Source organism: Chiloscyllium plagiosum, unplaced genomic scaffold, assembly GCF_037043375.1.
Source record: "Chiloscyllium plagiosum isolate Xiang-an unplaced genomic scaffold, Cpla_swu_hap1 HiC_scaffold_42, whole genome shotgun sequence".
Lineage (NCBI taxonomy): Eukaryota > Metazoa > Chordata > Chondrichthyes > Orectolobiformes > Hemiscylliidae > Chiloscyllium > Chiloscyllium plagiosum.
The window spans coordinates 57951923-57969366 of NW_028270180.1; positions in this window are offsets into that span (position 1 = coordinate 57951923).

Here is a 17444-nt window from a genome sequence, read left to right on the forward strand (position 1 = left end):
ATTTCTTTCTTAACTCTAAAATTCATCATTAGACAACAAACAATTTTAACTCTAACCCACATTCTCTTACCATTATCTGCCTTGAAACCCAAAAAAAATACTGATGCAAATAACGCCCTAATTGAAGCTACGTCAAGCCACTATTACATTTAAGATAACATACCATAATAAAATCATTAGAACTAAAGAGAAATCAACATTGATAAATAAGAATATACGTGATGTATAACACAAGAAAAGAAGGGAGTGAGAATATATAAGATCAAGAACGTAACAGCATAAGAGAATAAGAGCTTGGAAAAGACAAATGGAGATTACGATTCCAAACAAAAGACATAGAAGAGGAAAAATCTGAAGAAAGTAAGTGTACAGGAGTAATCCGAGTAAGATCATCAGAACGTATGAGAAAAAGAGCTGAAAAGAATTAGAGCACAACAGAATAAGAGAATAAAACAAGAGAAATCAAAATTTAAGGAATATAAGATAATGTCGAGGAACACATTAAGATAAATGCAACTAGACTAAATGGGATTGACATTTGTAAGTAGGAAGTGTTCGCAGTTGTGCAAAGTGTGAAAATAGGTGAAACCCCTGTGCCAGATGGGATTTATCCGAGGATTGTCTGCCAGCCAGCGAGGATAATACAGAGCCTTAATTTTGATATTTGTCAAAGGAATCGTGTGAGACGACTGGAGGGTTGCAAATGTTATTCCATTGTTCAATACGTCGAGTAGAGGCAACCCTGGTAAATACTGACAAGTGCGCATTTCTTGGCTTATGGGTAAAGTGTTGGAAAAGGATAGAAGAGATAGGATTTATTACAATCTGCAGTATCATCAATACAGTTTTCTAAAGTGTATGCCATGCGTCACAAACCTTATTGAGTTCTTGAGATGGTGACCAAACACGTGGATGAGATTGACACGATTGATGTGGTGTTAATTGATTTCATTAAGGCGTTTGATAAGGTTCCAGACGGTCGGCGATTGCACAAAGTACGGAGAAATGAGATTGAGGGTGATTTAGCGGTTTGGATCAGAATTTGGCTGGCTGGAAGATGACTGGTGGCAGTTGGTGCTGGTTGAAGAGAAATGTTCATGGCGGAATCCAATTACTAGTAATGTAGAGCAATGATCTGTTTTGAGGGTCACTGCTGTTTTTCATTTGTTGTAAAGAGGAGGGCGCAGAAGGGAAGGTCATTGAGTTTGTGGATGACACCAAAGTCGGTGGAGTTGGGGATAGTGCTGAAGCATGTTGCAGGTTACGAGACGGGCACAGATACGCTGCAGAGCTGGGCTGAGACGTGGCAAATGGAATTTAATGCGGAAAAGTGTGAAAAGTAGAAGGAGCAACAGGAATAAAGTGTATTGGGATAATGATAAGATTCTTCGTAATGCAGATGAACAGAGAGAGATGGTTCTCAGCGTACCTGAAAGTTGCCATTCAGGTTGTTAGTTTTGATAATAAGGCATGCGGTGTGTCAGGTTTTGTTACTGGAGGCATTGAGATTCGGAACCATGACGTCGTACTGCAAATATTCAAAGCTCTGGTGCGGCCGCAAGTGGAGTATTACATACACTTCTGATTATTGCATTATAGGAAGAATGTATAAGCTTGGAAAGGGTTCAGAGGAAATTTGCAAGGATTTTGCCTGATGCGGCGGGAAGTTCTCATGAGGAAAGGCTGAGGGACGTCAGACAGTTTCGTTCGAGTGAAGAATGCTGTTGGTGACTTAATAGAGGATTACGTAGTGCAGACAGTGAGAGCCTTTTTGCTCTAATGCTGATGACTAACACGAGAGGACATAGGTTCAAACTGATGGGTGGTAGATATAGGACAGATATGAGAGGTAGTTTAATTACTCAGAGAGTAGTAGGAGCGTGGAATGCACTCTCTGCAGCAGTTTTAGACTCCTCAAATTTCAGGGCACTTAAATGGTCTTTCGTTAGACATGGGGATGAAAATAAAAAGCGTACGATAGATGGACTTCAGACATGGACGACTTGAGCAGGGCAACATCGAGTTTCGAAGGGTCTATACTGTGCTGTAATGTTCTACGTTCTGAGTTCTAATAAGAAACTCAGAGATTAAGAGAATATTTCTCTGGTGGAATAACAGAAGAAGAGAATGAGAACAAAGAAGAATGAGCACAAAACACAATGAGACAATAACATATGAACGAGTAAGACATTAGGGAGTGAGAACTTAATAAAACTATGATAAAGAATATAAGAACAAAAGTGAATTAGAACGGGACAGATTAACATAGTAAGATAATGACAACATTAAGTATTATGCGCATCAGAACATAAGTGAACATGTAAATAAGAGCATTACAGAACAGGAATCTAACATAATAAGAGCGTCAGAGACAACATGATAAGAGCAAATGAAACACAGAAGGAGTAGAATAAGTACCCAAGACATTTTATGAATATTAAACTCAGAACAGAAGAGAATATAAACAGAAAACAAAGGTGAAAAACAACGTAAGTGAATACGAACATAAGAGAGGAGGAACATATGAATTTAACATAACAAGAACACAAGGGCATAAGACCATGGGAGAACAAGAACAGAAGTGCATATAAAAAAGAGTTCGAGATCAAAAGAATAAGAACATAAGTGAGTAATAAACATGTGAAGAGGGATATAACGGAAGAAGAGAATATGAGAATGTAAGAGATGGAGAACATAAAAAAAAGACCAGAACGAAACGAAAACATAAGATACGAACAGCTTAAGGGAATATGTACCGATGCAAATACGAAAACAAAACACAAGTGAGTAAGCAAATAAGAGCGTGAGACTGTGAGAACAACAGTGAACAAAAACATAAGGGAACAAAAGCATCAGACTAGAAGTCAATATATGAATAAGAACATAAGAGAATGGGAAGGTAGGCCAATGATAATGTTAGAAAATTTGAGCAGAGTTATATATGCGAATAAGAACAACAGGGAAGAAGGAGATGAAATAAGAAGAACCTATGCGAATAATAAGATAAAAGAATGACAACATAAGAGTCTAAGAGATTAAGAAAATAAGAAACTTTATGAATATGCAAATATGAATATAGAATAAAAAACTGAGATTAAAATCAAAAAAAACAAAATAAGTGAGTAAGAACATAAGTGAGTACAAAAATAGGAACATAAAATTATAGGAACACAGTGGAATAATTAAACAGGAGAACAGAAACAGAAGAGCATTAGAGAATAAGCACATGAACCAGAGAATTACATAAATGGAAAATAGGAAAATAAGTGAATTGGAACATAAATATAGAGGACACACAAAGTACCGTAGAGTTTAAAATGTAAGAGTATAAGAACGTACGATGTTACGAGAATAAGACCTTCAGAAAACAAAAGCATAAGTGCTTTTATGAACAAGAAAAGAAGTACATAAGATATAATAATAAGAACGAAAAAGAAATCAATCGATGTGAATAAGAACATAAGAGAGCAGCAACATAGGAAAATAAAAGAAAAAGAACATAAGAAAAACACACAAGATCATGAGAGAATAAAAAAATATCAAAATTAGAGAAAAGCAGAATAAGAATGTAAGTGAGTAAGTAAATAAGATTATTCATGATGAGGAAAAGAAGAACATACGAGACTAAAATCGGAAGATTAAAATAGAATTCAATGTAATTGAATAAGAACATAAGTGAGCAGAACATAGGAACGTCAAGCAGTAAGAACATAAGAGAGAATAACACGGATAATCACAAGAACATAAGAATTTGAAACAGACAAATTAAGAATATGTTTAATGCCACATGAACATAAAACAATGAAAGCAAAAGATTCGTACAGAATAAGAATATGAGATAAAGAGAATAAGAGAATTTTAACGTATTGACGAGAAAATGAATTGACGAGAATAGGAATACATGAGTATACAACAGAAGGCAATAATAAATAACAGCATAAAAACGTAAGTGAATAAGGAATTTAGAGATGAAGACAATAACACTCCAAGTGAATAACAGAAGAAGAGAATGAGGACATAAGAGAATGATAACACATGAGAATATAATAATAAGACAATAAATTAGGAAGAAAATAAGGGAATGAAAAACGACAACAAAAGAGAATAAGTACATTAACATTGGAGAATAAGAAAACAACAAAATAAAAACGTAAGTTAATAAAGAAAGAGAATATGTACAGAAGCAAATCAGAACATAAGTAAATATGCAAATAAAACATAAGGGAAATGGAAGGTAAAATAATAAGATCATAGGTGAAATATAACACGAAGAGAATAAGACCATAAGAACATGTGTAAATATGCAGGTAAGAACGTAAAAGAATGAAAATTCAATGAAAGAGAAAAACAACATACCTATAGACTAACAGAACATATCAGGAATATATGAACATTTTAGAAAAAAGAACACAAGAGGATAAGAGCACAGGAGAACAAGAACATCACAGCACAACCGATTAAGAACATAAATACTCAAATTCAAGACCAAAACAATAAGAATAACACTGACTGATAATATAATACAATAAGGACATAAGGGTAGAACAGAAAACACAATACCAGAGGGCAAGAACATAACAGCCTAAGAACAAAACAGAATAAGAACATAACATAATGAGAACATAATGGAATACGTACAATAGCGACTTAGAAAATAAGTATCATGGTGAATAAGAACAAAAGAGAACATGAAGATAAGATAGTACCATCGTAAGTGATTAACAAGTTCAGAGCATAACATCATACGGGAAAAAGAAAATAAGAACAAAATAGCATTTGCGATCACTAAAATGAGAACACGAGAGAAAAACAGCACACAACAAGAATAGAAAAAATAGAGACGTTAGAGCGGACATAAGACAGTAGGAACATATGAACAGAATAGAGTAAAACACAAGAGAATAAGAACACGCAAAGACAAGAACAGACGAGCATAAAAGAACAAGAACATCTCTAAAATATTTCAAGAACAAAGGAATGAGAACATAAGTGATTGGTAAAATCCGCCCATAAAATCATGGGGAAGAATGAAGGGGAAAATAAGAGACAAACAACATAAAAACAAAAGAGAATACGAATAGGACTGAATAAGAAAATAATATCATGTTAACATTAATTAAACAGAAAATAAGAAAATATTTGAATAAGAACACAGGTGTGTATGACCGCGAGAACAAAGGCGAATTAGAATACACGAAGACAACACAACATAAGTGAATATCCAAATACAGACATAAGGGAATGTGAAAGTTAGATAATAAGAAATATAGGTGAATTCGAACATACATCAATATGTGAATTAGAACATAAGAGAATAGCATTGTGACTAAATAAGAACCAAAGTGAATGACGAGTTAAAAACATACGAGAATAAGGGAATTAGAACATAATAACATTTATGATCATAAACTTAAACGCATAAGATATAAACATTTTAGAACTGAAGTGAAAAATCTATAAGTGAATAAGAATATAACCGAGTAGAAACATAGAAACATAAGAGAAGACGAACATTGGAGAAGAAGACCGTGAATAACAGAATCAGAACATAGACACATGAATGAATAATATCATGACAGTTAGGACGGAAGCAAATAATACAATAAGAGCATAAGATTAAAAGCATGAAAACATGAGAGAATAAAACCAAAACAGAGGAAAGGTATAGCAATAAGAACATGAGAACTGAATATCATAACAATATAAGACATAACAAACTAACAGAATGAAAAATGAAAAAGACAATAATAGAACAGGAGTCCATGAGAATGCAACATTAAACATGATGCACTGATATACGCGTTTTTGGTGATAAGGAGCAGAGGCAACAACAAAGACTGAGTTGAAACCGGAAACAATCACCAACCAGGAGTGTACTCTCGCAGTCGTGGAGCTCTTCAGTGGTCCAAGACATTCGGCCTTGAATCTTCGGTTGTCCATCCTCCAAGGCTGACTGTGAGCAAGGCAAAAATGCAAAGTGGTCGTGGAGAGGCTGCCAGCCAAGTTTGGTACCCATGGGGATGGCGTCAAGCGTAAACTTGAGTTCATGTCACACTACAGGTGACCTCACTGCACTGAGATTTCTCTCACAAACATGCACACAAGTGAAAGCACGAGCACACGCGTGCACGTAAACACATAGGCGCGTGCGCACACACACACATACATCCGTAGACCTGGACACTCACACAAACTTTCTCTCACACAAAAGCTCTCCCTCATGCGCGCAGACATATATTTCCACACTCAAATCCATGCACGCATCCTTTCAATAACATATACCCCATTGCACACACATACACACACGCTCACATGGACACACACGTGCCCACATACACACCCACATGCACACACTCACTTGGTCTACCCTGCAATCACACATGTATAAAGTTTTTGTATGAATTTGTACTTGCTGCAAAACATTTTATTTTGCACGAAAACTGCATTATTCATTTAAGATTCTGAAAATCCCATTTTAGAAATGCAATCAGTATGAACGAACATTGGGACACAGACTTTAACCTCACACCTTCAATGCATTATCTGATCTGAAATGGCTCCTATTTTTAAAAATATGTTGATCATATAACTTTTTTAAAAATCTGGGATTTACATATGAAGGAACTGAAAATAACATGAATATTCCGAATGATAAAAGACTAAAGCTAATTTTGTTTAATATTTAATTCCATGACACTGCAATCTTGTTGCTTTAAATTCTGTGTCTTCTGATTCTGGTCCACAACCACTTAATGACGAAGCAGAGCTTCGAAAGATAATGCTTCCAGGGAAATCTGTTCACCTACAAACTAGTGTTGTGTAATTTTAACTTGACCCAAAGTGAAAACAATAGTATAAGCACATACAGAAGCAAGCGAATAAGAATTTTCGAGATTATGAATAAGAGAATACTAAAGGGTAAGAAAAGCGTAAGAACAGAGTGCACAGTGACCAAATAAGGGATTGAGAACATCAGATAATAAGTGCATGGGGTAATAATTTAATAAGAATATAAGAGCGTAAGAAAGTGAGAAAATAAATGCAAAAGAGATTAAGCAAAATACGAGAATAAAAATAGAAAAGAATAAACTCTTAAGATAATGAGTTGTCCAGAAAAAAAAGCACAAAAGTGAATGAGAAAATAAGGACATAAAGGAAGTAGAACGTAAGCGAATATGCGAATAATAACACAAGGGTACATGAGTTTAAAATAAGAAACACAATCGAGTTTAAAATGGAGGAGGAGAATAGCATAGGAGAGTAATAGGATTAGACCTTCAGATAAATATGACATCAGAGCATTTATGAATAACAAAATAAATGCAGAAATTAAAATTATAAGAATTAAAGAGAAATCAACATAAGTGCAAAACTACGTAAGTGAGGAGGAACAGAATAACAACAGAGAGCATGCTCATAAAATGTGATGGGGATGTGATGGCTTAATTGTATAATCAGTGGACTGTAAATCCATCGAACCATGACAGAATGTGGAATTTGATTTCAACAAATATTTGGAATTAAAAATCTAATGACTGCTCTATATCCATTGCCTCTGCTCGAAATAAAAACGCCATCTGTCTCACTAATGCCCTTTCGTGAAGGAACTTGTCAATACTTACCTGGTCTGGCCTACATGTGAATCCAGCTCAGTAACAAAGTGGCTGACATTCAGCTACTCGCTGGGCTATTAGGGATGGGCAATAAATGCTGCCTCACCAGCGATGCCCGCATCCTCATAAAGAATAAAGAGAAAAATAATAAGTCAAAAACAACATAATATCATAAGAGAACAAAGCTTTCAATATAAGTACGAGAGAACAAGATAACAAGAAAATAAGTTGAGAAGACAATAAGACGATTTATAATCATGAAAAGAAGAATATAAGGAAACAGAGTTTGGGAGAAGATTTGTATCTTGTGTGCTCATTGTTGGCCAAGCTGGGAATTTGTGTTGCAGACGTTTCGTCCACTGTCTAGGTGACATCCTCAGTGCTTGGGAGCCTCCTGTGAGGCGCTTCTGTGATGTCATCACTATAAATGCCGCAGGAAACATCACAGAAGTGCTTCACAGGAGGCTCCCAAGCACTGAGGATGCCACCTAGACAGGGGAAGAAATAACTGCAACACAAATTCCCGGCTCGGCAAACAAAACCACAACAATAAGGAAACAGAATTTTAAAAATGCAGATAAATGAACAAAGGTGAAAAAGAACATATGTGAAGCGGATTATAGAAACAGAAGGTAGTAAGAACATAGGATAATAAGAGCTTGAGAAACACAATTAAACTTTTAGACTAAAAACCTAAGAACGTAAGAGGATCACAACAGAAGAGAATGCGAGTACATGAACAGTGGAAGAAATGAATAAAACACAGAGAATATAAGAGAACAAGAATAGACGAAAATAGGAACATTGGAGAATAAGAGAATTGGACCATGAGAAATTAAGTTCATTAGAATATAAGAGAATCTGTATCTAATAGAGCAAGACACAAATAAGAATCTAAGATAAGAAAATAAAAACATAATCGTCTACGAATGTGCGAGATAAAGAGAACAAGGCTCGAAGACAGTAACAGAATAAGAGAATGAGAATATTAGGGAATGTGTACATAAGTGAATAGGATAATAAAAATATAACTGAGTAAGAACATAAGGGATTGAGAACATGATAACAAACGAGTTAAAATTGTAATAAGAATCAAATAATATTAACAGAACAGATTAAGAATGTAACATCATGGAAACATAAGAGCGTAGGCACAGAAGTCATTCAGAACATAAGACAATACGACGGTAAGATAACAAAAACATGAAAGAATCGCATCCTTAGTGAATATGCGATTGAGGATATAAGTGAAAGCAAAGATGATATAATAAGGACATAAGAGACTAACATAATAAGACCGTAAGAACAGATGAGAATAAGATAATTAAGACATAAGATGTTTGATGAATATGAACATCAGAACATAAGATTAGAAAAGAAAAGAACAAGTAAAAAACAACTTAAGTGAATATGACTGAAAGATCGTCGGAACAAATGAAAATAATAGAATAGGAACAAAAGAGAATAAGAACGTAGAACAAGAAAATAAGAGCTTCAGAGAGTAAAAAATAAATAAAATAATTCAAGAACAAAATAATTAGAACACATGTGAGCAATAGCATAAGAGAACAAGGCCATAATGGATGAAGAGAATTTGAGAATATAAGAAAGGAAGAACAGGAGAACATACGAAAACAAGAACAGAACAGAATATAAAACAAACGATAACGACAGGGTGACAGAATAAGTACAAAGAAAATACGATCATAAAACATCATTAAATAAGAACACAACAGCGTGAGGACAGGAAACAAATGCGAATGAGAACATCAGAACACAAGTGAATCAGAACATATATATGAATCTGCGAATGAGAACATAAGAAAATGCAAATTGATATTAATAGAAACTTAGGAGATAAAGAACATTGTGAATGAGACCATAATAGAATTGGAAGGCAAGTTCATAAGGAGTAAACGAATTTGAGCACAAGTGATTAGGTGAACAAGAAGGTAAGAGAATAGAGTGGTAAGATAATACGAACCTGCGATAATAACAACATAAAAGCATACGAACATATGAGAACAAATGAATAAGAAGATAGATGCATTTATGGATATGAAAATAAGAACACAGCAGAGTGAAACATAAGGTTCAAAGAGAAAAACAGCACAAGTTCATAAGAACATAATGGGTAAGAACATAGGAACGTAAGTGACTAAGAGAATAAGAACATATTGGATCAAGAAGATAAGAGCATTAAAGAATTAGATTATGAATAAGAAAATTAGAGAACAAAAGAATAAAAACATAAGTAAATTAAAACAGAAGAGAATAAGGACATCAGCCAATCATAGACTAAGACAATATGATTAAAAAATAAAAGATTGAAAATGAAGAGAATAATAGTGCAAGCCTAAGAGAACGAGAGAATTAGAACATGAGAAATAGATATCATCAGTCTTAAGGCAATGATAATAAAAAAAAAGACATCAGTAAGTGAATAACCGAATAAGAGTAAATGAGAATACAACAGGATCCAATGAGAACATAATAGAATAAAACAAAAAGAATATTCGGGAGTAAGAACATAAGATTACTCGAGAGTAAGACCAGCCAATGGTAAGTACAGAAGAGAATACGATAATAAGAATGTAAGACATTAATATGATCATATCATGAGAGAAAAAGAGAATAGGATAATGAGAACCTAAAGAATAAATACATTAGATAAGGTTACAATAAGAATATGAGTGAGAAATAACATAAAGGAATGAGACAATAGGAACAAAGGACAATAAGAACATGTGAACAGAAGAAAATAGAAAGAGCACAGAATAAAAACATAAGATAGTCAGGTCATAATTACACAACAGAATACGGAAACAAGAGCATATGAGAACCAGAACAAAGTGAATATGCGAATAAAAATACAAAAGAACCAGAACTTAAATAATAAGTACATTGGAGATTAAAAAGTTAAACGCATATGAACATAGGAGAGTAAGACAACAAAATCATAAGAGAACAAAACAAAGAAAAACAACTTAAGAGCAAAATAGAATAAAAAGTTAAAATATGAGAATTAGAGAATGAAAGAATAAGAACGTAAGTGATAGGTAAATAAGAACATTCATGATTTTGAAAGATGAATGTAAGAGAATAAATCATAAAACGTAAGGGAAATCAACTGAGGTGAATAAGAACGTAACTGTGGCAGATCATAGGAGCATAAGGTTGTAAGGACAGAACTGAAGAAGGACATGGGAGCATGAAATTGAAAGACCCGATACATACCACAAGTAAAACCAATATATTTTATAAAATGCCTTGCAAGAATTGTAACAAACACGAGATTAGATGCCTTACATTATGGAAACAGGCCCGTTGGTCCAACAAGTCCACACTGATCCTCTGAGGAGTAACCTACCCAGACTCATTTCCCTCTGACTAACGCATCTAACCTATGCACAATTTTAGCATTGCCAATTCACCTGACCTGCACATCTTTGGACTGTGGGAGGAAACCGGAGGACCGGAAGGAAACGCAGGCAGACAGGGGGAGAATGTGCAAACTCCACACAGACAGTCGCCTGGAGCTGGAATCGAACTTGGGACTCTGGTGCTGTGAGGCAGCAGTGTTAACTACTGAGCCACCGTGTCGCCCCAAGCTACGTTGTACAAACAGGCAGAAATCTCGCCACCAGGAAACATGAACATCAAATCGCCACACAACTAAAGAGTCCACTCTCCCAAATATCCTTACACATGGATGAGGAAGGACACCACTTCGTCTGGGACAACACATGCGTCCTAGGACAAGCCAAATATAGGTATGCACGGGAATTACTGGAAGCATGGCTTTCCAACCGGAACTCTGTCAACAATCACACAGACCTGGATCCCATTTACCACGCCCAGAGAAAAAAGAACAGGAAATGATTTCACCATAGGAACTGACATCACTGCAGGAAATTACATCACCAATTCGAGGAAACTCAAACATCGAAAAAGAAAATGGGCACCGCTACCAGTGATTCTTTTGAATGTTCACTGAAGTCGTTACCTGGTATGGTGACAAAACGTCTGATAACGAACCTTCCAGATCAGCGAGCAAACCTATACCTATCCAAACAGAATAATCATATAAGTACATAACAGAATACGAAAATAGAACCACAATAAAATAACAACATAATAGATTAAGAATATAAGGGAATCCGAAACTACCACTAACATGTAATACAAGAATAAGAACATCCATGAATGAACAGTAATGAATAAGCGAAAAAAAGAATATTAATAAAAGGATAAGAAGTGAAATGCATTGTAGAATAAGAAGATAAGGGAAAATAACTGTAGGGAATAAGAACTGAAGAGGATAAGTAATTAGGAAAAAGAGAGTAAGAGAATAAGAACAATACAGAATAACAGCAGGAGAAGAACATAAGAATATTAGAGAATAATAACATAACAGAAGTCAAACATAATATAACTTACCGTCGTTGAAGAGCCTCTGGGAAAGAGAGATAACAGTACAATCGATTTTCAGACAGCAATGGAGGGTGAAGTGATGTCATTTGAAATCAGTGAATTATGCTAAATCACGGGAAGCTATGGAATGAAGAAGGAGCTGGCTAAATTAGACGAGGAAAACAAGTTATATGGCGAAATATCTGAGGAACACTGGAGGACTTTAAAATAGATATTTTACAATGTTCATCGATAGTACATTCTGGTCTAAAAGAAAGATAACAGCGGTACGAAGAGCCAGCCTTGGACAATCAAGGAAATAATGGAAGGGATCCAATGACATGTCCAGGCTTACAAAGAAGCCGAGATTTCTGGGAAACAGGAAGATTGCGAAACTTTTCTTAAAAACATTAAGCAAGCAACAAAGAAAGGAAAGCTAGATTTTAAATGTAAACCAAACACAGAATATAAACAGATGCAGGAAAACTGTGATTTTTATAAATATTTGAACCGGAAAATGGTTACTGAAGTGGATGTAACTGCCTTGCAGGATGAGAAAAGTGAAATGATACTGGTTCATGATGAAACGGCTGAGTGTACAAAGTTACAAATCACACAACACCAGGTTATAGTCCAACAGGTTTAATTGGAAGCACACTAGCGTTTGGAGTGACGCTCCTTCATCAGGTGATAGTGGAGGGCTCGGTCGTAACCTCAGAACTTATAGCAAAAATTTACAGTGTGATGTAACTGAAATTATACATTGAAAAATTGATTGTCTGATAAGCCTTTCATCTGTTAGAATACAGTGATAGTTTCACTTCTTTCATGCGTAAATCACAAAAACTTTTTTCTTTTAAGTTGCATTCTTGGGTTAGCTGTTAAAAATGGTGATAGCGAGACAATATGTTGAAGGTGTTCGGCCCCTATGTTCTCTGTCTATGACCTGATGTTAAGATTGATTCTAAACTAAAAAGTGAAATAACAGAGTTTTACATAAATTCATGCAGTTTTTGAGATCAGAGTTCTACATGAATGCATGCATTTTTTGAGCAAAGTACACTGTAACTCTGCAAGTGTAAATTCATACCACAAAATATACGTGTGCATGTGAGTAAATTAGAGATTACGAACACAAGAGAACAAGAATATCATGGAAAATGAATACAAGAGAATAAAAACAGGAGAGATGAGGAACAGATATTAACGATTGAATACAAACACATATGAAAAGTAGATTCTGAATATAAGTGAATAGAATCATCATTGAATAAGAGAATAAGATTACCAACCAAGAAAAAAGAGGATGGTATATAAGGCAATAAGGACATAATGGAAAATAGCAGAAGAGAATATGTGAAAAAAATGATAAGAATATGAGAGTAAAAGATCGTAAGAAAATAAGACAGTACGAATCTAATAAAATAACACACGAGTACGAGAAAAAAGTACATGAGTAACAACATACATGAATATGAATACAGGTCTAGAAGAACATAAAGGACTAAGAACACAAGAGAATGAGAAAAGAAAAGAATAAAAGTATTTGAATTAATAGCATGCGATTACAATAGAGTATAACAGAAGAGAGTAAGTACAGAGCCGAATGAGAAAATAAGAACAGCAGAGAATAATGGAACATGATAATGAGCACAGTAAAAAAAAAATACCTAACAGGATCGGAAAACAAGAACGTAAGTTAATAATAACATGAAAGAACGAGAGCATAACGATAAAACTGAATAAGAACATAATAACATAAGAGCACAATAAGACAAGTACATAAGAAATGAACAGCAGACTGAATAAGAAGAGCGGAGAATTGAATCAAAAGATCGAAAGTGAAGAAAATAATGAGAACATATGACCATAAGAACATAAGAGAAGTACCGAACAGAACATCAACACAATAGAATAATAACACAAGGAACTCAGTAAAGATATGAATGACGGAATAACAACATAACGAAATGAGAACAGAAAAGGGTAGGAGATAATAACATCAGACAAAAGAATAGAAGAATGTAATAACTGAGGAGAATAAAAGTCACAGAATAAGAAAACAGGAGCATCAGAGAATATGATCATAAGATGGTAAGCGTAAAAGGGAATACATGAATAAGAAAATTACAACATCTTAACAAAAACATAAATGAATAAGCAATTAAGACATCAGAACATAAGAGAGGTAGACTCGGGGACTGAGGAAACCAGAGTGTGGAAGCCATTTTTTTGATTATGGTCATCCTCTCAGTGGGGGAACTATTTTTCTGAAGTGCCCCTCACCAAGCAGAACAATCGGACTTGGCATGTAGCTGTGAGAGTCTGGCTTGCATGATCCGAGACATAGATTCTTTCCTCTCTCATTAGGAATAATGCCAAAGTGCAGCTTCTCTGTTCACGGCGCATCGGTTTGCCTGCTCAATGTTTCCCCACTGTCATGTATTGAGAGAGCAAGTAGCTTCGTTGCTCGAACATGTTTAGCTCCATATATTAGTTTATGGTGTATTACCAATGTGTGTGGTTCCTCTAATAAAGTACATCTGTTTGATATGTGTAACGGATCTTTGTAAAAAGCATTTTGCGTGATAACTTTCATTCCGGTCCACATTTGTTATACGTAGCACCATTTAGGGCTGATGCTGATAGCTAAACCCTGTTTCAGCAGCTCCTGAGCCCATCCTGACACTTCGTAAGTAATGGTCAGCCTGTGTCTCAGCCTGGTTTTTGGTTCCTACATAGATCTGTAAATTTCTGCTGTGCTTCAGAGTCCTACCGATCCACGGTTAGGACAGAGGTTCTACCTATGATTCAGCTTGAAATAAAATCCTTACTGCTCGCGTTCTGCCTCTCAAGATTTCGTTGAACAACTGGCATTTTCGCTTTCAATGGATGACCTTGTGCGAACCGATGTTAGTGTCATCAGTAACTTGAATTGGTGTATGAGAAATGGTGAGTATTGTGTAGAGCTAATCAAATCGCTAAAATTGATTAAGGGCATGATCCTGACCTGAGCCTGCAGGCTGATCCCCTGAGGGAAGACGAAATAATGAAATGATCACATTAAAGTAGTACATTTGGTTAAGGATTTAATCCTGACTTGCCCCTGCTGGCTGTTCCCCTGAGGCAAGGCAAAATAATAGGCAGAGAGTGTCTCTTAATGTATAAATTGGCAAACTCCTGATCTCAGCCTGAAGGCTCATTCCTTGTGGCGCGATGGAAGATGGGCAGATCTAAATGTCTAGGATTAAAAACGTTGCTGATTGCCAGGCTTGGTGAAGCCTTGATGAATTTGTTTGCCTGCAGGTGACTGCTCTGCGTCACGGACCGCCGAGGTGAGGAAGCGATCGAATCACTCTACAAACAAGATCAAAGTGCAGCCCTGGGTTTCGAGACAATCTCGTGTAGACGGGTCGCCGTACTTTTGCCTGCTCAGAGGAGACTATGTTTTGCCATGGTAAACAGACGAGGTGCAACATTTAAGGTCAGAAATTCAGTTGTTGAGTTTAAGGAAGTGGCAAAGAGCCAGCAATCCCCGATAAACATAATCGAGATCAGCGTCCAGGGAACTCTTTCGTAAACCCTCCCACCATACCAGCACCCGAATCCCCTATGTTCCAAACAACTACCGTCCCAGACCGGATTGCCGCTGTTATCGCTTGCTAAACGAGCAGGAGGGATGGCCAGAGGCAGAAAGCTGGTCGAAATACTGTTGCAGCTCACGATACTTGTCCACAAGCTCTTCGTGTTAATATTCAACAGGGTCTAAATTTCTGGAAAGGCCATGATGGTGCAAGCATCTTATGATTTACGGTGATTGATAATTTTAAAAAAAAATTGCTTGTCCGAGGATTATGAGAGATAAATCCAAGTTCACAAACCTTGGATCCGCTCTGAAGTCTGGAGCATGATGCAAGAAGACCTGATCCACTCTAGTGATCAACATTTTTTAATTGGCGAGTTCAAAACTGCTGTACCTATAGTTGCATGCCTCAGCATTTCCAAACATTGATGAATTTAGTCTAGGCGACACATTTGACGGCCACTAAAGACTCCATTATATTTCCCCTGGGCCATGAATTAAATCAGGAGCACAGACAATCTGGCGTGAAAATGTTGTTAGAATTGAAACTCTCTCATTTTGACTGTTCTGAAATGTGAATGTTTCATTCCCCGAACGAGCAAGGAAGCAACAGATGGTAAAAAAAACTGGAAAAGGATGAAAGTTGACAGAGGGCGAAAGATCCCACCTCAGCGCTGAGTAACTGAAGCTTGCAGAATGGGTAACATTTTGTGGTTTGCGTTGAAATCACATTTGCTTGTTTATCACTGAATGTTTATGTTTTGCTGCCTGGAGCTCGAGGTCCGTGAATGTCTTTTTTTCCCACAAATCATGAATTCAGTACTGTCAATTTCTAAATCGTCTAAGAATTTCTGTTCGCAAATGGGGTGAACAGTGATCTTCTATTGCGATGGCCAGAACACGAACATGCCACGATACAAATTACAGGCAAAACACAATATGCCCAACAACCTCGCGATCCATGCACGCCGTGTGCCAACACTGAAGAGGCTGATTGAGATGACATGCACGTGGGGGGCGGAATCAACCTCAGATGTCCGCCCAGCAACGACTATTGAGAATTGATTCCAAAGAGGAACCTGGAAAACGTGACAGCAGAACCCGGTACTTCATCTTTCGGACTGGGAACAAGCCAGCTAAAACCCCCGGACCAATGGCAGGCCCTTACTTGAAGTATGGAAATGCGGCCACTGAGGAGCAAAGTGGCTGCCTTGGAGCTAACGCAAAGACCAACATGCTTGCATCCACGCATAAGGAAAACTTGCAATACCACTCACTGACTCTCGTTGAGATTTTGGTGTGACCCACCATGACGGAGCCATGTGGAAACTTCCTGCCTAATTTTAGCTGATTATGAGCGTCGTCCCACACTTTGGAAAGAGGGGGTTCTCGAACCACTCGCTTGCGTGGTCGGCCATTTCACTTGTTCGCAAATTAATTTCATAGAATTGCCTCGAGTAAGTTTTTGCAAGTATTGCCTAATAATAGCAAATGTATTTAGAAGATGAGTGGGAACCCTTCCAACGTCTGATACTGCTTCCACAATAGTAGAGGACAAGTGTGAAATATCTGCACAAGTTAACCAAAACTCTTCAAAGTTTATATTCACGGGTATACCCAGCCTTGGGACCAGGGAAAATTGGAAAATAGGGGACAAGGCCGGTACCTGGTTCTGAGAGCAAGCCACACAGTAGTCAAAGTCAAAGCAATATTTATGTAGACGTACAATTGTCGATACAAGAGAACACCGCCTCAAAGGGAGCCCAGCTCCCAGTGGGACATATGGAGTTCAGTGGGCTCATCGCTCGGGTCCTGCAGCAGCGCACTACTGCAAG